The 20,110-nt window shown below is 52.8% G+C and overlaps 12 non-coding genes across 12 annotated transcripts; 10 read left to right on the forward strand and 2 right to left on the reverse strand.

The window, feature by feature from the left end:
* Positions 1 to 326: 326 nt before the first annotated feature.
* On the forward strand, positions 327 to 400 carry TRNAN-GUU (transfer RNA asparagine (anticodon GUU)). Its single transcript has one exon. It is a non-coding gene; the product is annotated as a tRNA-Asn (tRNA).
* Positions 401 to 2,570: 2,170 nt separating this feature from the next.
* Positions 2,571 to 2,644, forward strand: TRNAN-GUU (transfer RNA asparagine (anticodon GUU)). The gene has a single exon. It is a non-coding gene; the product is annotated as a tRNA-Asn (tRNA).
* Positions 2,645 to 2,897: 253 nt separating this feature from the next.
* TRNAW-CCA (transfer RNA tryptophan (anticodon CCA)) lies at positions 2,898 to 2,969 on the forward strand. The gene has a single exon. It is a non-coding gene; the product is annotated as a tRNA-Trp (tRNA).
* A 4,088-nt stretch (positions 2,970 to 7,057) lies between these two features.
* On the forward strand, positions 7,058 to 7,131 carry TRNAN-GUU (transfer RNA asparagine (anticodon GUU)). The gene has a single exon. It is a non-coding gene; the product is annotated as a tRNA-Asn (tRNA).
* A 253-nt stretch (positions 7,132 to 7,384) lies between these two features.
* On the forward strand, positions 7,385 to 7,456 carry TRNAW-CCA (transfer RNA tryptophan (anticodon CCA)). Its single transcript has one exon. It is a non-coding gene; the product is annotated as a tRNA-Trp (tRNA).
* Positions 7,457 to 9,301: 1,845 nt separating this feature from the next.
* TRNAN-GUU (transfer RNA asparagine (anticodon GUU)) lies at positions 9,302 to 9,375 on the forward strand. The gene has a single exon. It is a non-coding gene; the product is annotated as a tRNA-Asn (tRNA).
* A 2,497-nt stretch (positions 9,376 to 11,872) lies between these two features.
* Positions 11,873 to 11,944, forward strand: TRNAW-CCA (transfer RNA tryptophan (anticodon CCA)). The gene has a single exon. It is a non-coding gene; the product is annotated as a tRNA-Trp (tRNA).
* A 2,174-nt stretch (positions 11,945 to 14,118) lies between these two features.
* TRNAW-CCA (transfer RNA tryptophan (anticodon CCA)) lies at positions 14,119 to 14,190 on the forward strand. Its single transcript has one exon. It is a non-coding gene; the product is annotated as a tRNA-Trp (tRNA).
* Positions 14,191 to 14,261: 71 nt separating this feature from the next.
* On the reverse strand, positions 14,262 to 14,332 carry TRNAG-GCC (transfer RNA glycine (anticodon GCC)). Its single transcript has one exon. It is a non-coding gene; the product is annotated as a tRNA-Gly (tRNA).
* Positions 14,333 to 16,362: 2,030 nt separating this feature from the next.
* Positions 16,363 to 16,434, forward strand: TRNAW-CCA (transfer RNA tryptophan (anticodon CCA)). Its single transcript has one exon. It is a non-coding gene; the product is annotated as a tRNA-Trp (tRNA).
* A 68-nt stretch (positions 16,435 to 16,502) lies between these two features.
* On the reverse strand, positions 16,503 to 16,573 carry TRNAG-GCC (transfer RNA glycine (anticodon GCC)). Its single transcript has one exon. It is a non-coding gene; the product is annotated as a tRNA-Gly (tRNA).
* A 2,032-nt stretch (positions 16,574 to 18,605) lies between these two features.
* TRNAW-CCA (transfer RNA tryptophan (anticodon CCA)) lies at positions 18,606 to 18,677 on the forward strand. Its single transcript has one exon. It is a non-coding gene; the product is annotated as a tRNA-Trp (tRNA).
* The last annotated feature ends 1,433 nt before the right edge of the window (positions 18,678 to 20,110 follow it).

Consider the following 20,110-nt stretch of genomic DNA (forward strand, 5'->3'; position numbering starts at 1 on the left):
TGTGTGAGTCTCACCCACTTCCCGCCTGCTCCCTCTAGTCTGAGAGTTGTATCTCCACAAAAAACACACAGTGGGGCTCAATGAGCTGCTCATGTCTGACATGGACACCTAAGCAGTGCTGGATTCACAACCTGAAAGCCTGCAAAGGAAAGTGTGCCCGGCAGAAGATAAGCTGCCTGGCAACTCAGAACCTTCTTCTAAGAGAAGTAAGACATGTCACAATGGAGTCTAAGCCTACCTGTCTTATGCCAGGACCTTAGAGCTGCAGGCAGGAGCACAAAGGTAAAAACATATATTGAGTCCCAACACGCTCACTGCGGTGGTTGGTCTCTGTGGCGCAATCGGTTAGCGCGTTCGGCTGTTAACCGAAAGGTTGGTGGTTCAAGCCCACCCAGGGACGTATGCTTTTGCCTACATCAAGTCCTGAATTAAAACACAGCTGTCTGGCTTTGCTCTTAGAGCTCTCGCTTTGCCTGCGTGACATGCTCTATCTCAACATTTCCATCTTCTCTCATCTCTTCACCTCTAGTCATTTCCACCAATAGGACTGGAAACGGGCCACCAAGCCTTCTACTTTAACCACAGGGGTACTGAGGGCCAATAAAAGGCACAGAAGCATTTCTTGATCCGGGGCTGAGAACTGCATGCACAGGGACCTCGTGGCGCAACGGTAGCGCATCTGACTCCAGATCAGAAGGTTGCGTGTTCAAATCACGTCGGGGTCACTCTTTGACATTTTTTTCCCCAAGTCTATATCTCTGACTTCTAAAGCAAAGCCAAAAGAAGGGCGCTTTGCATTGGCCGGGAATCGAACCCGTGCCTCCCGCGTGGCAGGCGAGAATTCTACCACTGAACCACCAATGCTTCACTTACATAGGCTGAGCAGAGAGCCCTGCCGTAGACAGTAGTGATGAGGCCCATGCATTCGCATGGGACACCTATGAACAAAGTTTGCATGGCAAGCCTTGGACTGCCAAACGTTCACATGCTGATGGCAGGAATCAGATGCAGGAGACTGAAACTATGAATGTTTCTGCTTTTGCTAAGGACAGTGGCTTGGGGCCAGTGTTGTGCTTGACAGAGCACGACATCAGCCTGCTCTCTGGCTGCTCCCGGGAGAAGTGGCTGACAGAAAGCACCCTCCAGACCACCAGCAATCTTGTGTTTCACAACATGCCACTGTCACTGGACTTTCCTTCTGGGAAAGCCTAGTCACTGACCTGGCCAGATTCCCTGTCCTCCCCAAAATCCTGGGGAGAAACGGGCAGAGTTCTGCGCCCTGCGCCCTCTTTCGCGTCCCTAACGCGCTCCCAACGCGCCCTACAGCCCTGGTCGGGCACAGCCCTGGTCGGGCTCATACCACTGGGGCCTCTGCCGAGGAAGAGCCCCGGAAGCCTAGGGCCAGGCCTATTGCACAGGCATCTTAGACCAGGCCATTCCGGGATTGCTGTGTTTCACGTCCTGCCCTTCAACACTCCTGGGAGGGCTTTCCCTGAGAACCCTCATGTCTCTGCCCTCCCAGGAGGCTGTGGTTCTATGCAAAATAGGGGGTGCACCACGGGCCGTCCCCTTTCCTCTCTCTCGCCAATATCTTTCACCAAAGCTGAGCCCTGCAGGTAAATGTATCTATCTGGCTGAGGGGCCAGGGAGGGCCTTTGCCTGCAGTCTTACAAGCCAGAGTGCAGAGAAGGCAGCAGCTCTGGGACCGGGACTCTGCTCAAAGACATATCTAACATGCCACAGTGGAGCTGAGATGGGCAAGACACGTGTCTCACAGGCTGGCAGCACACCAAGACAGTGGCAGGAAACCATGCTAACAAGGAAAGAGAAAAGTCACGTGTCTCGTGGCCTTCCCACCATTAGACAGTAGTCTGCGCAAGAAAACATCCAACAGTGACAGGACAACCAAGCAAATGACAAACGCCGTGCTGAATAAAGTCATCTTACATGACATTTCGTACAAAGGCCCAGATCATGGGGATGATCGCGCAGCAGAAGCAGCAAGTATCAGGGCCACCGAACCTGGGGTGAGTTACACGAGGAGAAAGGGCGACATGGGGACAGGGGCTATGGGCTCAGGGAACAGCTACCACAATGCAACCTCGGGTGTGGGGATGCCACTCATTGCGGGTACTGCCCTGGGATTTCCTTTTAGAAAGAATCGCTGGTTAAAGTGTAGTGCACAAAAAACCCAACTCCTCGATTACACTATTAGATAACATCCTTTAACTGCCCCACCCACCCTGTGTGAGTCTCACCCACTTCCCGCCTGCTCCCTCTAGTCTGAGAGTTGTATCTCCACAAAAAACACACAGTGGGGCTCAATGAGCTGCTCATGTCTGACATGGACACCTAAGCAGTGCTGGATTCACAACCTGAAAGCCTGCAAAGGAAAGTGTGCCCGGCAGAAGATAAGCTGCCTGGCAACTCAGAACCTTCTTCTAAGAGAAGTAAGACATGTCACAATGGAGTCTAAGCCTACCTGTCTTATGCCAGGACCTTAGAGCTGCAGGCAGGAGCACAAAGGTAAAAACATATATTGAGTCCCAACACGCTCACTGCGGTGGTTGGTCTCTGTGGCGCAATCGGTTAGCGCGTTCGGCTGTTAACCGAAAGGTTGGTGGTTCAAGCCCACCCAGGGACGTATGCTTTTGCCTACATCAAGTCCTGAATTAAAACACAGCTGTCTGGCTTTGCTCTTAGAGCTCTCGCTTTGCCTGCGTGACATGCTCTATCTCAACATTTCTATCTTCTCTCATCTCTTCACCTCTAGTCATTTCCACCAATAGGACTGGAAACGGGCCACCAAGCCTTCTACTTTAACCACAGGCGTACTGAGGGCCAATAAAAGGCACAGAAGCATTTCTTGATCCGGGGCTGAGAACTGCATGCACAGGGACCTCGTGGCGCAACGGTAGCGCGTCTGACTCCAGATCAGAAGGTTGCGTGTTCAAATCACGTCGGGGTCACTCTTTGACATTTTTTTCCCCACCAAGTCTATATCTCTGACTTCTAAAGCAAAGCCAAAAGAAGGGCGCTTTGCATTGGCCGGGAATCAAACCCGGGCCTCCCGCATGGCAGGCGAGAATTCTACCACTGAACCACCAATGCTTCACTTACATAGGCTGAGCAGAGAGCCCTGCCGTAGACAGTAGTGATGAGGCCCATGCATTCGCATGGGACACCTATGAACAAAGTTTGCATGGCAAGCCTTGGACTGCCAAACGTTCACATGCTGATGGCAGGAATCAGATGCAGGAGACTGAAACTATGAATGTTTCTGCTTTTGCTAAGGACAGTGGTTTGGGGCCAGTGTTGTGCTTGACAGAGCACGACATCAGCCTGCTCTCTGGCTGCTCCCGGGAGAAGTGGCTGACAGAAAGCACCCTCCAGACCACCAGCAATCTTGTGTTTCACAACATGCCACTGTCACTGGACTTTCCTTCTGGGAAAGCCTAGTCACTGACCTGGCCAGATTCCCTGTCCTCCCCAAAATCCTGGGGAGAAACGGGCAGAGTTCTGCGCCCTGCGCCCTCTTTCGCGTCCCTAACGCGCTCCCAACGCGCCCTACAGCCCTGGTCGGGCACAGCCCTGGTCGGGCTCATACCACTGGGGCCTCTGCCGAGGAAGAGCCCCGGAAGCCTAGGGCCAGGCCTATTGCACAGGCATCTTAGACCAGGCCATTCCGGGATTGCTGTGTTTCACGTCCTGCCCTTCAACACTCCTGGGAGGGCTTTCCCTGAGAACCCTCATGTCTCTGCCCTCCCAGGAGGCTGTGGTTCTATGCAAAATAGGGGGTGCACCACGGGCCGTCCCCTTTCCTCTCTCTCGCCAATATCTTTCACCAAAGCTGAGCCCTGCAGGTAAATGTATCTATCTGGCTGAGGGGCCAGGGAGGGCCTTTGCCTGCAGTCTTACAAGCCAGAGTGCAGAGAAGGCAGCAGCTCTGGGACCGGGACTCTGCTCAAAGACATATCTAACATGCCACAGTGGAGCTGAGATGGGCAAGACACGTGTCTCACAGGCAGGCAGCACAACAAGACAGTGGCAGGAAACTATGCTAACAAGGAAAGAGAAAAGTCACGTGTCTCGTGGCCTTCCCACCATTAGACAGTAGTCTGCGCAAGAAAACATCCAACAGTGACAGGACAACCAAGCAAATGACAAACGCTGTGCTGAATAAAGTCATCTTACATGACATTTCGTACAAAGGCCCAGATCATGGGGATGATCGCGCAGAAGCAGCAAGTATCAGAGCCACCGAACCTGAGGTGAGTTACACGAGGAGAAAGGGCGACATGGGGACAGGGGCTAGGGGCTCAGGGAACAGCTACCACAATGCAACCTCGGGTGTGGGGATGCCACTCATTGCGGGTACTGCCCTGGGATTTCCTTTTAGAAAGAATCGCTGGTTAAAGTGTAGTGCACAAAAAACCCAACTCCTCGATTACACTATTAGATAACATCCTTTAACTGCCCCACCCACCCTGTGTGAGTCTCACCCACTTCCCGCCTGCTCCCTCTAGTCTGAGAGTTGTATCTCCACAAAAAACACACAGTGGGGCTCAATGAGCTGCTCATGTCTGACATGGACACCTAAGCAGTGCTGGATTCACAACCTGAAAGCCTGCAAAGGAAAGTGTGCCCGGCAGAAGATAAGCTGCCTGGCAACTCAGAACCTTCTTCTAAGAGAAGTAAGACATGTCACAATGGAGTCTAAGCCTACCTGTCTTATGCCAGGACCTTAGAGCTGCAGGCAGGAGCACAAAGGTAAAAACATATATTGAGTCCCAAAAGCTCACTCCGGTGGTTGGTCTCTGTGGCGCAATCGGTTAGCGCGTTCGGCTGTTAACCGAAAGGTTGGTGGTTCAAGCCCACCCAGCGAAGTATGCTTTTGCCTACATCAAGTCCTGAATTAAAACACAGCTGTCTGGCTTTGCTCTTAGAGCTCTCGCTTTGCCTCCGTGACATGCTCTATCTCAACATTTCCATCTTCTCTCATCTCTTCACCTCTAGTCATTTCCACCAATAGGACTGGAAACGGGCCACCAAGCCTTCTACTTTAACCACAGGGGTACTGAGGGCCAATAAAAGGCACAGAAGCATTTCTTGATCCGGGGCTGAGAACTGCATGCACAGGGACCTCGTGGCGCAACGGGAGCGCGTCTGACTCCAGATCAGAAGGTTGCGTGTTCAAATCACGTCGGGGTCACTCTTTGACATTTTTTTCCCCAAGTCTATATCTCTGACTTCTAAAGCAAAGCCAAAAGAAGGGCGCTTTGCATTGGCCGGGAATCGAACCCGTGCCTCCCGCGTGGCAGGCGAGAATTCTACCACTGAACCACCAATGCTTCACTTACATAGGCTGAGCAGAGAGCCCTGCCGTAGACAGTAGTGATGAGGCCCATGCATTCGCATGGGACACCTATGAACAAAGTTTGCATGGCAAGCCTTGGACTGCCAAACGTTCACATGCTGATGGCAGGAATCAGATGCAGGAGACTGAAACTATGAATGTTTCTGCTTTTGCTAAGGACAGTGGCTTGGGGCCAGTGTTGTGCTTGACAGAGCACGACATCAGCCTGCTCTCTGGCTGCTCCCGGGAGAAGTGGCTGACAGAAAGCACCCTCCAGACCACCAGCAATCTTGTGTTTCACAACATGCCACTGTCACTGGACTTTCCTTCTGGGAAAGCCTAGTCACTGACCTGGCCAGATTCCCTGTCCTCCCCAAAATCCTGGGGAGAAACGGGCAGAGTTCTGCGCCCTGCGCCCTCTTTCGCGTCCCTAACGCGCTCCCAACGCGCCCTACAGCCCTGGTCGGGCACAGCCCTGGTCGGGCTCATACCACTGGGGCCTCTGCCGAGGAAGAGCCCCGGAAGCCTAGGGCCAGGCCTATTGCACAGGCATCTTAGACCAGGCCATTCCGGGATTGCTGTGTTTCACGTCCTGCCCTTCAACACTCCTGGGAGGGCTTTCCCTGAGAACCCTCATGTCTCTGCCCTCCCAGGAGGCTGTGGTTCTATGCAAAATAGGGGGTGCACCACGGGCCGTCCCCTTTCCTCTCTCTCGCCAATATCTTTCACCAAAGCTGAGCCCTGCAGGTAAATGTATCTATCTGGCTGAGGGGCCAGGGAGGGCCTTTGCCTGCAGTCTTACAAGCCAGAGTGCAGAGAAGGCAGCAGCTCTGGGACCGGGACTCTGCTCAAAGACATATCTAACATGCCACAGTGGAGCTGAGATGGGCAAGACACGTGTCTCACAGGCTGGCAGCACACCAAGACAGTGGCAGGAAACCATGCTAACAAGGAAAGAGAAAAGTCACGTGTCTCGTGGCCTTCCCACCATTAGACAGTAGTCTGCGCAAGAAAACATCCAACAGTGACAGGACAACCAAGCAAATGACAAACGCCGTGCTGAATAAAGTCATCTTACATGACATTTCGTACAAAGGCCCAGATCATGGGGATGATCGCGCAGCAGAAGCAGCAAGTATCAGGGCCACCGAACCTGGGGTGAGTTACACGAGGAGAAAGGGCGACATGGGGACAGGGGCTATGGGCTCAGGGAACAGCTACCACAATGCAACCTCGGGTGTGGGGATGCCACTCATTGCGGGTACTGCCCTGGGATTTCCTTTTAGAAAGAATCGCTGGTTAAAGTGTAGTGCACAAAAAACCCAACTCCTCGATTACACTATTAGATAACATCCTTTAACTGCCCCACCCACCCTGTGTGAGTCTCACCCACTTCCCGCCTGCTCCCTCTAGTCTGAGAGTTGTATCTCCACAAAAAACACACAGTGGGGCTCAATGAGCTGCTCATGTCTGACATGGACACCTAAGCAGTGCTGGATTCACAACCTGAAAGCCTGCAAAGGAAAGTGTGCCCGGCAGAAGATAAGCTGCCTGGCAACTCAGAACCTTCTTCTAAGAGAAGTAAGACATGTCACAATGGAGTCTAAGCCTACCTGTCTTATGCCAGGACCTTAGAGCTGCAGGCAGGAGCACAAAGGTAAAAACATATATTGAGTCCCAACACGCTCACTGCGGTGGTTGGTCTCTGTGGCGCAATCGGTTAGCGCGTTCGGCTGTTAACCGAAAGGTTGGTGGTTCAAGCCCACCCAGGGACGTATGCTTTTGCCTACATCAAGTCCTGAATTAAAACACAGCTGTCTGGCTTTGCTCTTAGAGCTCTCGCTTTGCCTGCGTGACATGCTCTATCTCAACATTTCTATCTTCTCTCATCTCTTCACCTCTAGTCATTTCCACCAATAGGACTGGAAACGGGCCACCAAGCCTTCTACTTTAACCACAGGCGTACTGAGGGCCAATAAAAGGCACAGAAGCATTTCTTGATCCGGGGCTGAGAACTGCATGCACAGGGACCTCGTGGCGCAACGGTAGCGCGTCTGACTCCAGATCAGAAGGTTGCGTGTTCAAATCACGTCGGGGTCACTCTTTGACATTTTTTTCCCCACCAAGTCTATATCTCTGACTTCTAAAGCAAAGCCAAAAGAAGGGCGCTTTGCATTGGCCGGGAATCAAACCCGGGCCTCCCGCATGGCAGGCGAGAATTCTACCACTGAACCACCAATGCTTCACTTACATAGGCTGAGCAGAGAGCCCTGCCGTAGACAGTAGTGATGAGGCCCATGCATTCGCATGGGACACCTATGAACAAAGTTTGCATGGCAAGCCTTGGACTGCCAAACGTTCACATGCTGATGGCAGGAATCAGATGCAGGAGACTGAAACTATGAATGTTTCTGCTTTTGCTAAGGACAGTGGTTTGGGGCCAGTGTTGTGCTTGACAGAGCACGACATCAGCCTGCTCTCTGGCTGCTCCCGGGAGAAGTGGCTGACAGAAAGCACCCTCCAGACCACCAGCAATCTTGTGTTTCACAACATGCCACTGTCACTGGACTTTCCTTCTGGGAAAGCCTAGTCACTGACCTGGCCAGATTCCCTGTCCTCCCCAAAATCCTGGGGAGAAACGGGCAGAGTTCTGCGCCCTGCGCCCTCTTTCGCGTCCCTAACGCGCTCCCAACGCGCCCTACAGCCCTGGTCGGGCACAGCCCTGGTCGGGCTCATACCACTGGGGCCTCTGCCGAGGAAGAGCCCCGGAAGCCTAGGGCCAGGCCTATTGCACAGGCATCTTAGACCAGGCCATTCCGGGATTGCTGTGTTTCACGTCCTGCCCTTCAACACTCCTGGGAGGGCTTTCCCTGAGAACCCTCATGTCTCTGCCCTCCCAGGAGGCTGTGGTTCTATGCAAAATAGGGGGTGCACCACGGGCCGTCCCCTTTCCTTTCTCTCGCCAATATCTTTCACCAAAGCTGAGCCCTGCAGGTAAATGTATCTATCTGGCTGAGGGGCCAGGGAGGGCCTTTGCCTGCAGTCTTACAAGCCAGAGTGCAGAGAAGGCAGCAGCTCTGGGACCGGGACTCTGCTCAAAGACATATCTAACATGCCACAGTGGAGCTGAGATGGGCAAGACACGTGTCTCACAGGCAGGCAGCACAACAAGACAGTGGCAGGAAACTATGCTAACAAGGAAAGAGAAAAGTCACGTGTCTCGTGGCCTTCCCACCATTAGACAGTAGTCTGCGCAAGAAAACATCCAACAGTGACAGGACAACCAAGCAAATGACAAACGCTGTGCTGAATAAAGTCATCTTACATGACATTTCGTACAAAGGCCCAGATCATGGGGATGATCGCGCAGAAGCAGCAAGTATCAGAGCCACCGAACCTGAGGTGAGTTACACGAGGAGAAAGGGCGACATGGGGACAGGGGCTAGGGGCTCAGGGAACAGCTACCACAATGCAACCTCGGGTGTGGGGATGCCACTCATTGCGGGTACTGCCCTGGGATTTCCTTTTAGAAAGAATCGCTGGTTAAAGTGTAGTGCACAAAAAACCCAACTCCTCGATTACACTATTAGATAACATCCTTTAACTGCCCCACCCACCCTGTGTGAGTCTCACCCACTTCCCGCCTGCTCCCTCTAGTCTGAGAGTTGTATCTCCACAAAAAACACACAGTGGGGCTCAATGAGCTGCTCATGTCTGACATGGACACCTAAGCAGTGCTGGATTCACAACCTGAAAGCCTGCAAAGGAAAGTGTGCCCGGCAGAAGATAAGCTGCCTGGCAACTCAGAACCTTCTTCTAAGAGAAGTAAGACATGTCACAATGGAGTCTAAGCCTACCTGTCTTATGCCAGGACCTTAGAGCTGCAGGCAGGAGCACAAAGGTAAAAACATATATTGAGTCCCAACACACTCACTGCGGTGGTTGGTCTCTGTGGCGCAATCGGTTAGCGCGTTCGGCTGTTAACCGAAAGGTTGGTGGTTCAAGCCCACCCAGGGACGTATGCTTTTGCCTACATCAAGTCCTGAATTAAAACACAGCTGTCTGGCTTTGCTCTTAGAGCTCTCGCTTTGCCTGCGTGACATGCTCTATCTCAACATTTCCATCTTCTCTCATCTCTTCACCTCTAGTCATTTCCACCAATAGGACTGGAAACGGGCCACCAAGCCTTCTACTTTAACCACAGGGGTACTGAGGGCCAATAAAAGGCACAGAAGCATTTCTTGATCCGGGGCTGAGAACTGCATGCACAGGGACCTCGTGGCGCAACGGTAGCGCATCTGACTCCAGATCAGAAGGTTGCGTGTTCAAATCACGTCAGGGTCACTCTTTGACATTTTTTTCCCCAAGTCTATATCTCTGACTTCTAAAGCAAAGCCAAAAGAAGGGCGCTTTGCATTGGCCGGGAATCGAACCCGTGCCTCCCGCGTGGCAGGCGAGAATTCTACCACTGAACCACCAATGCTTCACTTACATAGGCTGAGCAGAGAGCCCTGCCGTAGACAGTAGTGATGAGGCCCATGCATTCGCATGGGACACCTATGAACAAAGTTTGCATGGCAAGCCTTGGACTGCCAAACGTTCACATGCTGATGGCAGGAATCAGATGCAGGAGACTGAAACTATGAATGTTTCTGCTTTTGCTAAGGACAGTGGCTTGGGGCCAGTGTTGTGCTTGACAGAGCACGACATCAGCCTGCTCTCTGGCTGCTCCCGGGAGAAGTGGCTGACAGAAAGCACCCTCCAGACCACCAGCAATCTTGTGTTTCACAACATGCCACTGTCACTGGACTTTCCTTCTGGGAAAGCCTAGTCACTGACCTGGCCAGATTCCCTGTCCTCCCCAAAATCCTGGGGAGAAACGGGCAGAGTTCTGCGCCCTGCGCCCTCTTTCGCGTCCCTAACGCGCTCCCAACGCGCCCTACAGCCCTGGTCGGGCACAGCCCTGGTCGGGCTCATACCACTGGGGCCTCTGCCGAGGAAGAGCCCCGGAAGCCTAGGGCCAGGCCTATTGCACAGGCATCTTAGACCAGGCCATTCCGGGATTGCTGTGTTTCACGTCCTGCCCTTCAACACTCCTGGGAGGGCTTTCCCTGAGAACCCTCATGTCTCTGCCCTCCCAGGAGGCTGTGGTTCTATGCAAAATAGGGGGTGCACCACGGGCCGTCCCCTTTCCTCTCTCTCGCCAATATCTTTCACCAAAGCTGAGCCCTGCAGGTAAATGTATCTATCTGGCTGAGGGGCCAGGGAGGGCCTTTGCCTGCAGTCTTACAAGCCAGAGTGCAGAGAAGGCAGCAGCTCTGGGACCGGGACTCTGCTCAAAGACATATCTAACATGCCACAGTGGAGCTGAGATGGGCAAGACACGTGTCTCACAGGCTGGCAGCACACCAAGACAGTGGCAGGAAACCATGCTAACAAGGAAAGAGAAAAGTCACGTGTCTCGTGGCCTTCCCACCATTAGACAGTAGTCTGCGCAAGAAAACATCCAACAGTGACAGGACAACCAAGCAAATGACAAACGCCGTGCTGAATAAAGTCATCTTACATGACATTTCGTACAAAGGCCCAGATCATGGGGATGATCGCGCAGCAGAAGCAGCAAGTATCAGGGCCACCGAACCTGGGGTGAGTTACACGAGGAGAAAGGGCGACATGGGGACAGGGGCTATGGGCTCAGGGAACAGCTACCACAATGCAACCTCGGGTGTGGGGATGCCACTCATTGCGGGTACTGCCCTGGGATTTCCTTTTAGAAAGAATCGCTGGTTAAAGTGTAGTGCACAAAAAACCCAACTCCTCGATTACACTATTAGATAACATCCTTTAACTGCCCCACCCACCCTGTGTGAGTCTCACCCACTTCCCGCCTGCTCCCTCTAGTCTGAGAGTTGTATCTCCACAAAAAACACACAGTGGGGCTCAATGAGCTGCTCATGTCTGACATGGACACCTAAGCAGTGCTGGATTCACAACCTGAAAGCCTGCAAAGGAAAGTGTGCCCGGCAGAAGATAAGCTGCCTGGCAACTCAGAACCTTCTTCTAAGAGAAGTAAGACATGTCACAATGGAGTCTAAGCCTACCTGTCTTATGCCAGGACCTTAGAGCTGCAGGCAGGAGCACAAAGGTAAAAACATATATTGAGTCCCAACACGCTCACTGCAGTGGTTGGTCTCTGTGGTGCAATCGGTTAGCGCGTTCGGCTGTTAACCGAAAGGTTGGTGGTTCAAGCCCACCCAGGGACGTATGCTTTTGCCTACATCAAGTCCTGAATTAAAACACAGCTGTCTGGCTTTGCTCTTAGAGCTCTCGCTTTGCCTGCGTGACATGCTCTATCTCAACATTTCTATCTTCTCTCATCTCTTCACCTCTAGTCATTTCCACCAATAGGACTGGAAACGGGCCACCAAGCCTTCTACTTTAACCACAGGCGTACTGAGGGCCAATAAAAGGCACAGAAGCATTTCTTGATCCGGGGCTGAGAACTGCATGCACAGGGACCTCGTGGCGCAACGGTAGCGCGTCTGACTCCAGATCAGAAGGTTGCGTGTTCAAATCACGTCGGGGTCACTCTTTGACATTTTTTTCCCCACCAAGTCTATATCTCTGACTTCTAAAGCAAAGCCAAAAGAAGGGCGCTTTGCATTGGCCGGGAATCAAACCCGGGCCTCCCGCATGGCAGGCGAGAATTCTACCACTGAACCACCAATGCTTCACTTACATAGGCTGAGCAGAGAGCCCTGCCGTAGACAGTAGTGATGAGGCCCATGCATTCGCATGGGACACCTATGAACAAAGTTTGCATGGCAAGCCTTGGACTGCCAAACGTTCACATGCTGATGGCAGGAATCAGATGCAGGAGACTGAAACTATGAATGTTTCTGCTTTTGCTAAGGACAGTGGTTTGGGGCCAGTGTTGTGCTTGACAGAGCACGACATCAGCCTGCTCTCTGGCTGCTCCCGGGAGAAGTGGCTGACAGAAAGCACCCTCCAGACCACCAGCAATCTTGTGTTTCACAACATGCCACTGTCACTGGACTTTCCTTCTGGGAAAGCCTAGTCACTGACCTGGCCAGATTCCCTGTCCTCCCCAAAATCCTGGGGAGAAACGGGCAGAGTTCTGCGCCCTGCGCCCTCTTTCGCGTCCCTAACGCGCTCCCAACGCGCCCTACAGCCCTGGTCGGGCACAGCCCTGGTCGGGCTCATACCACTGGGGCCTCTGCCGAGGAAGAGCCCCGGAAGCCTAGGGCCAGGCCTATTGCACAGGCATCTTAGACCAGGCCATTCCGGGATTGCTGTGTTTCATGTCCTGCCCTTCAACACTCCTGGGAGGGCTTTCCCTGAGAACCCTCATGTCTCTGCCCTCCCAGGAGGCTGTGGTTCTATGCAAAATAGGGGGTGCACCACGGGCCGTCCCCTTTCCTCTCTCTCGCCAATATCTTTCACCAAAGCTGAGCCCTGCAGGTAAATGTATCTATCTGGCTGAGGGGCCAGGGAGGGCCTTTGCCTGCAGTCTTACAAGCCAGAGTGCAGAGAAGGCAGCAGCTCTGGGACCGGGACTCTGCTCAAAGACATATCTAACATGCCACAGTGGAGCTGAGATGGGCAAGACACGTGTCTCACAGGCTGGCAGCACACCAAGACAGTGGCAGGAAACTATGCTAACAAGGAAAGAGAAAAGTCACGTGTCTCGTGGCCTTCCCACCATTAGACAGTAGTCTGCGCAAGAAAACATCCAACAGTGACAGGACAACCAAGCAAATGACAAACGCCGTGCTGAATAAAGTCATCTTACATGACATTTCGTACAAAGGCCCAGATCATGGGGATGATCGCGCAGCAGAAGCAGCAAGTATCAGAGCCACCGAACCTGGGGTGAGTTACACGAGGAGAAAGGGCGACATGGGGACAGGGGCTATGGGCTCAGGGAACAGCTACCACAATGCAACCTCGGGTGTGGGGATGCCACTCATTGCGGGTACTGCCCTGGGATTTCCTTTTAGAAAGAATCGCTGGTTAAAGTGTAGTGCACAAAAAACCCAACTCCTCGATTACACTATAAGATAACATCCTTTAACTGCCCCACCCACCCTGTGTGAGTCTCACCCACTTCCCGCCTGCTCCCTCTAGTCTGAGAGTTGTATCTCCACAAAAAACACACAGTGGGGCTCAATGAGCTGCTCATGTCTGACATGGACACCTAAGCAGTGCTGGATTCACAACCTGAAAGCCTGCAAAGGAAAGTGTGCCCGGCAGAAGATAAGCTGCCTGGCAACTCAGAACCTTCTTCTAAGAGAAGTAAGACATGTCACAATGGAGTCTAAGCCTACCTGTCTTATGCCAGGACCTTAGAGCTGCAGGCAGGAGCACAAAGGTAAAAACATATATTGAGTCCCAAAAGCTCACTCCGGTGGTTGGTCTCTGTGGCGCAATCGGTTAGCGCGTTCGGCTGTTAACTGAAAGGTTGGTGGTTCAAGCCCACCCAGCGAAGTATGCTTTTGCCTACATCAAGTCCTGAATTAAAACACAGCTGTCTGGCTTTGCTCTTAGAGCTCTCGCTTTGCCTGCGTGACATGCTCTATCTCAACATTTCTATCTTCTCTCATCTCTTCACCTCTAGTCATTTCCACCAATAGGACTGAAAACGGGCCACCAAGCCTTCTACTTTAACCACAGGCGTACTGAGGGCCAATAAAAGGCACAGAAGCATTTCTTGATCCGGGACTGAGAACTGCATGCACATGGACCTCGTGGCGCAACGGTAGCGCGTCTGACTCCAGATCAGAAGGTTGCGTGTTCAAATCACGTCGGGGTCACTCTTTGACATTTTTTTGCCCACCAAGTCTATATCTCTGACTTCTAAAGCAAAGCCAAAAGAAGGGCGCTTTGCATTGGCCGGGAATCGAACCCGGGCCTCCCGCGTGGCAGGCGAGAATTCTACCACTGAACCACCAATGCTTCACTTACATAGGCTGAGCAGAGAGCCCTGCCGTAGACAGTAGTGATGAGGCCCATGCATTCGCATGGGACACCTATGAACAAAGTTTGCATGGCAAGCCTTGGACTGCCAAACGTTCACATGCTGATGGCAGGAATCAGATGCAGGAGACTGAAACTATGAATGTTTCTGCTTTTGCTAAGGACAGTGGTTTGGGGCCAGTGTTGTGCTTGACAGAGCACGACATCAGCCTGCTCTCTGGCTGCTCCCGGGAGAAGTGGCTGACAGAAAGCACCCTCCAGACCACCAGCAATCTTGTGTTTCACAACATGCCACTGTCACTGGACTTTCCTTCTGGGAAAGCCTAGTCACTGACCTGGCCAGATTCCCTATCCTCCCCAAAATCCTGGGGAGAAACGGGCAGAGTTCTGCGCCCTGCGCCCTCTTTCGCGTCCCTAACGCGCTCCCAACGCGCCCTACAGCCCTGGTCGGGCACAGCCCTGGTCGGGCTCATACCACTGGGGCCTCTGCCGAGGAAGAGCCCCGGAAGCCTAGGGCCAGGCCTATTGCACAGGCATCTTAGACCAGGCCATTCCGGGATTGCTGTGTTTCACGTCCTGCCCTTCAACACTCCTGGGAGGGCTTTCCCTGAGAACCCTCATGTCTCTGCCCTCCCAGGAGGCTGTAGTTCTATGCAAAATAGGGGGTGCACCACGGGCCGTTCCCTTTCCTCTCTCTCGCCAATATCTTTCACCAAAGCTGAGCCCTGCAGGTAAATGTATCTATCTGGCTGAGGGGCCAGGGAGGGCCTTTGCCTGCAGTCTTACAAGCCAGAGTGCAGAGAAGGCAGCAGCTCTGGGACCGGGACTCTGCTCAAAGACATATCTAACATGCCACAGTGGAGCTGAGATGGGCAAGACACGTGTCTCACAGGCAGGCAGCACAACAAGACAGTGGCAGGAAACTATGCTAACAAGGAAAGAGAAAAGTCACGTGTCTCGTGGCCTTCCCACCATTAGACAGTAGTCTGCGCAAGAAAACATCCAACAGTGACAGGACAACCAAGCAAATGACAAACGCTGTGCTGAATAAAGTCATCTTACATGACATTTCGTACAAAGGCCCAGATCATGGGGATGATCGCGCAGAAGCAGCAAGTATCAGAGCCACCGAACCTGAGGTGAGTTACACGAGGAGAAAGGGCGACATGGGGACAGGGGCTAGGGGCTCAGGGAACAGCTACCACAATGCAACCTCGGGTGTGGGGATGCCACTCATTGCGGGTACTGCCCTGGGATTTCCTTTTAGAAAGAATCGCTGGTTAAAGTGTAGTGCACATAAAACCCAACTCCTCGATTACACTATTAGATAACATCCTTTAACTGCCCCACCCACCCTGTGTGAGTCTCACCCACTTCCCGCCTGCTCCCTCTAGTCTGAGAGTTGTATCTCCACAAAAAACACACAGTGGGGCTCAATGAGCTGCTCATGTCTGACATGGACACCTAAGCAGTGCTGGATTCACAACCTGAAAGCCTGCAAAGGAAAGTGTGCCCGGCAGAAGATAAGCTGCCTGGCAACTCAGAACCTTCTTCTAAGAGAAGTAAGACATGTCACAATGGAGTCTAAGCCTACCTGTCTTATGCCAGGACCTTAGAGCTGCAGGCAGGAGCACAAAGGTAAAAACATATATTGAGTCCCAACACTCTCACTGCGGTGGTTGGTCTCTGTGGCGCAATCGGTTAGCACGTTCGGCTGTTAACCGAAAGGTTGGTGGTTCAAGCCCACCCAGGGACGTATGCTTTTGCCTACATCAAGTCCTGAATTAAAACACAGCTGTCTGGCTTTGCTCTTAGAGCTCTCGCTTTGCCTGCGTGACATGCTCTATCTCAACATTTCCATCTTCTCTCATCTCTTCACCTCTAGTCATTTCCACCAATATGACTGGAAACGGGCCACCAAGCCTTCTACTTTAACCACAGGGGTACTGAGGGCCAATAAAAGGCACAGAAGCATTTCTTGATCCGGGGCTGAGAACTGCATGCACAGGGACCTCGTGGCGCAACGGTAGCGCGTCTGACTCCAGATCAGAAGGTTGCGTGTTCAAATCACGTCGGGGTCACTCTTTGACATTTTTTTCCCCAAGTCTATATCTCTGACTTCTAAAGCAAAGCCAAAAGAAGGGCGCTTTGCATTGGCCGGGAATCGAACCCGGGCCTCCCGCGTGGCAGGCGAGAATTCTACCACTGAACCACCAATGCTTCACTTACATAGGCTGAGCAGAGAGCCCTGCCGTAGACAGTAGTGATGAGGCCCATGCATTCGCATGGGACACCTATGAACAAAGTTTGCATGGCAAGCCTTGGACTGCCAAACGTTCACATGCTGATGGCAGGAATCAGATGCAGGAGACTGAAACTATGAATGTTTCTGCTTTTGCTAAGGACAGTGGTTTGGGGCCAGTGTTGTGCTTGACAGAGCACGACATCAGCCTGCTCTCTGGCTGCTCCCGGGAGAAGTGGCTGACAGAAAGCACCCTCCAGACCACCAGCAATCTTGTGTTTCACAACATGCCACTGTCACTGGACTTTCCTTCTGGGAAAGCCTAGTCACTGACCTGGCCAGATTCCCTGTCCTCCCCAAAATCCTGGGGAGAAACGGGCAGAGTTCTGCGCCCTGCGCCCTCTTTCGCGTCCCTAATGCGCTCCCAACGCGCCCTACAGCCCTGGTCGGGCACAGCCCTGGTCGGGCTCATACCACTGGGGCCTCTGCCGAGGAAGAGCCCCGGAAGCCTAGGGCCAGGCCTATTGCACAGGCATCTTAGACCAGGCCATTCCGGGATTGCTGTGTTTCACGTCCTGCCCTTCAACACTCATGGGAGGGCTTTCCCTGAGAACCCTCATGTCTCTGCCCTCCCAGGAGGCTGTGGTTCTATGCAAAATAGGGGGTGCACCACGGGCCGTCCCCTTTCCTCTCTCTCGCCAATATCTTTCACCAAAGCTGAGCCCTGCAGGTAAATGTATCTATCTGGCTGAGGGGCCAGGGAGGGCCTTTGCCTGCAGTCTTACAAGCCAGAGTGCAGAGAAGGCAGCAGCTCTGGGACCGGGACTCTGCTCAAAGACATATCTAACATGCCACAGTGGAGCTGAGATGGGCAAGACACGTGTCTCACAGGCTGGCAGCACACCAAGACAGTGGCAGGAAACCATGCTAACAAGGAAAGAGAAAAGTCACGTGTCTCGTGGCCTTCCCACCATTAGACAGTAGTCTGCGCAAGAAAACATCCAACAGTGACAGGACAACCAAGCAAATGACAAACGCCGTGCTGAATAAAGTCATCTTACATGACATTTCGTACAAAGGCCCAGATCATGGGGATGATCGCGCAGCAGAAGCAGCAAGTATCAGAGCCACCGAACCTGGGGTGAGTTACACGAGGAGAAAGGGCGACATGGGGACAGGGGCTATGGGCTCAGGGAACAGCTACCACAATGCAACCTCGGGTGTGGGGATGCCACTCATTGCGGGTACTGCCCTGGGATTTCCTTTTAGAAAGAATCGCTGGTTAAAGTGTAGTGCACAAAAAACTCAACTCCTCGATTACACTATAAGATAACATCCTTTAACTGCCCCACCCACCCTGTGTGAGTCTCACCCACTTCCCGCCTGCTCCCTCTAGTCTGAGAGTTGTATCTCCACAAAAAACACACAGTGGGGCTCAATGAGCTGCTCATGTCTGACATGGACACCTAAGCAGTGCTGGATTCACAACCTGAAAGCCTGCAAAGGAAAGTGTGCCCGGCAGAAGATAAGCTGCCTGGCAACTCAGAACCTTCTTCTAAGAGAAGTAAGACATGTCACAATGGAGTCTAAGCCTACCTGTCTTATGCCAGGACCTTAGAGCTGCAGGCAGGAGCACAAAGGTAAAAACATATATTGAGTCCCAAAAGCTCACTGCGGTGGTTGGTCTCTGTGGCGCAATCGGTTAGCGCGTTCAGCTGTTAACCGAAAGGTTGGTGGTTCAAGCCCACCCAGGGACGTATGCTTTTGCCTACATCAAGTCCTGAATTAAAACACAGCTGTCTGGCTTTGCTCTTAGAGCTCTCGCTTTGCCTGCGTGACATGCTCTATCTCAACATTTCTATCTTCTCTCATCTCTTCACCTCTAGTCATTTCCACCAATAGGACTGGAAACGGGCCACCAAGCCTTCTACTTTAACCACAGGCGTACTGAGGGCCAATAAAAGGCACAGAAGCATTTCTTGATCCGGGGCTGAGAACTGCATGCACAGGGACCTCGTGGCGCAACGGTAGCGCGTCTGACTCCAGATCAGAAGGTTGCGTGTTCAAATCACGTCGGGGTCACTCTTTGACATTTTTTTCCCCACCAAGTCTATATCTCTGACTTCTAAAGCAAAGCCAAAAGAAGGGCGCTTTGCATTGGCCGGGAATCGAACCCGGGCCTCCCGCATGGCAGGCGAGAATTCTACCACTGAACCACCAATGCTTCACTTACATAGGCTGAGCAGAGAGCTCTGCCGTAGACAGTAGTGATGAGGCCCATGCATTCGCATGGGACACCTATGAACAAAGTTTGCATGGCAAGCCTTGGACTGCCAAACGTTCACATGCTGATGGCAGGAATCAGATGCAGGAGACTGAAACTATGAATGTTTCTGCTTTTGCTAAGGACAGTGGTTTGGGGCCAGTGTTGTGCTTGACAGAGCACGACATCAGCCTGCTCTCTGGCTGCTCCCGGGAGAAGTGGCTGACAGAAAGCACCCTCCAGACCACCAGCAATCTTGTGTTTCACAACATGCCACTGTCACTGGACTTTCCTTCTGGGAAAGCCTAGTCACTGACCTGGCCAGATTCCCTGTCCTCCCCAAAATCCTGGGGAGAAACGGGCAGAGTTCTGCGCCCTGCGCCCTCTTTCGCGTCCCTAACGCGCTCCCAACGCGCCCTATAGCCCTGGTCGGGCACAGCCCTGGTCGGGCTCATACCACTGGGGCCTCTGCCGAGGAAGAGCCCCGGAAGCCTAGGGCCAGGCCTATTGCACAGGCATCTTAGACCAGGCCATTCCGGGATTGCTGTGTTTCACGTCCTGCCCTTCAACACTCCTGGGAGGGCTTTCCCTGGGAACCCTCATGTCTCTGCCCTCCCAGGAGGCTGTGGTTCTATGCAAAATAGGGGGTGCACCACGGGCCGTCCCCTTTCCTCTCTCTCGCCAATATCTTTCACCAAAGCTGAGCCCTGCAGGTAAATGTATCTATCTGGCTGAGGGGCCAGGGAGGGCCTTTGCCTGCAGTCTTACAAGCCAGAGTGCAGAGAAGGCAGCAGCTCTGGGACCGGGACTCTGCTCAAAGACATATCTAACATGCCACAGTGGAGCTGAGATGGGCAAGACACGTGTCTCACAGGCAGGCAGCACAACAAGACAGTGGCAGGAAACTATGCTAACAAGGAAAGAGAAAAGTCACGTGTCTCGTGGCCTTCCCACCATTAGACAGTAGTCTGCGCAAGAAAACATCCAACAGTGACAGGACAACCAAGCAAATGACAAACGCTGTGCTGAATAAAGTCATCTTACATGACATTTCGTACAAAGGCCCAGATCATGGGGATGATCGCGCAGAAGCAGCAAGTATCAGAGCCACCGAACCTGAGGTGAGTTACACGAGGAGAAAGGGCGACATGGGGACAGGGGCTAGGGGCTCAGGGAACAGCTACCACAATGCAACCTCGGGTGTGGGGATGCCACTCATTGCGGGTACTGCCCTGGGATTTCCTTTTAGAAA

The sequence above is a fragment of the Pleurodeles waltl genome, chromosome 4_1 (assembly GCF_031143425.1).
Source record: "Pleurodeles waltl isolate 20211129_DDA chromosome 4_1, aPleWal1.hap1.20221129, whole genome shotgun sequence".
NCBI lineage: Eukaryota > Metazoa > Chordata > Amphibia > Caudata > Salamandridae > Pleurodeles > Pleurodeles waltl.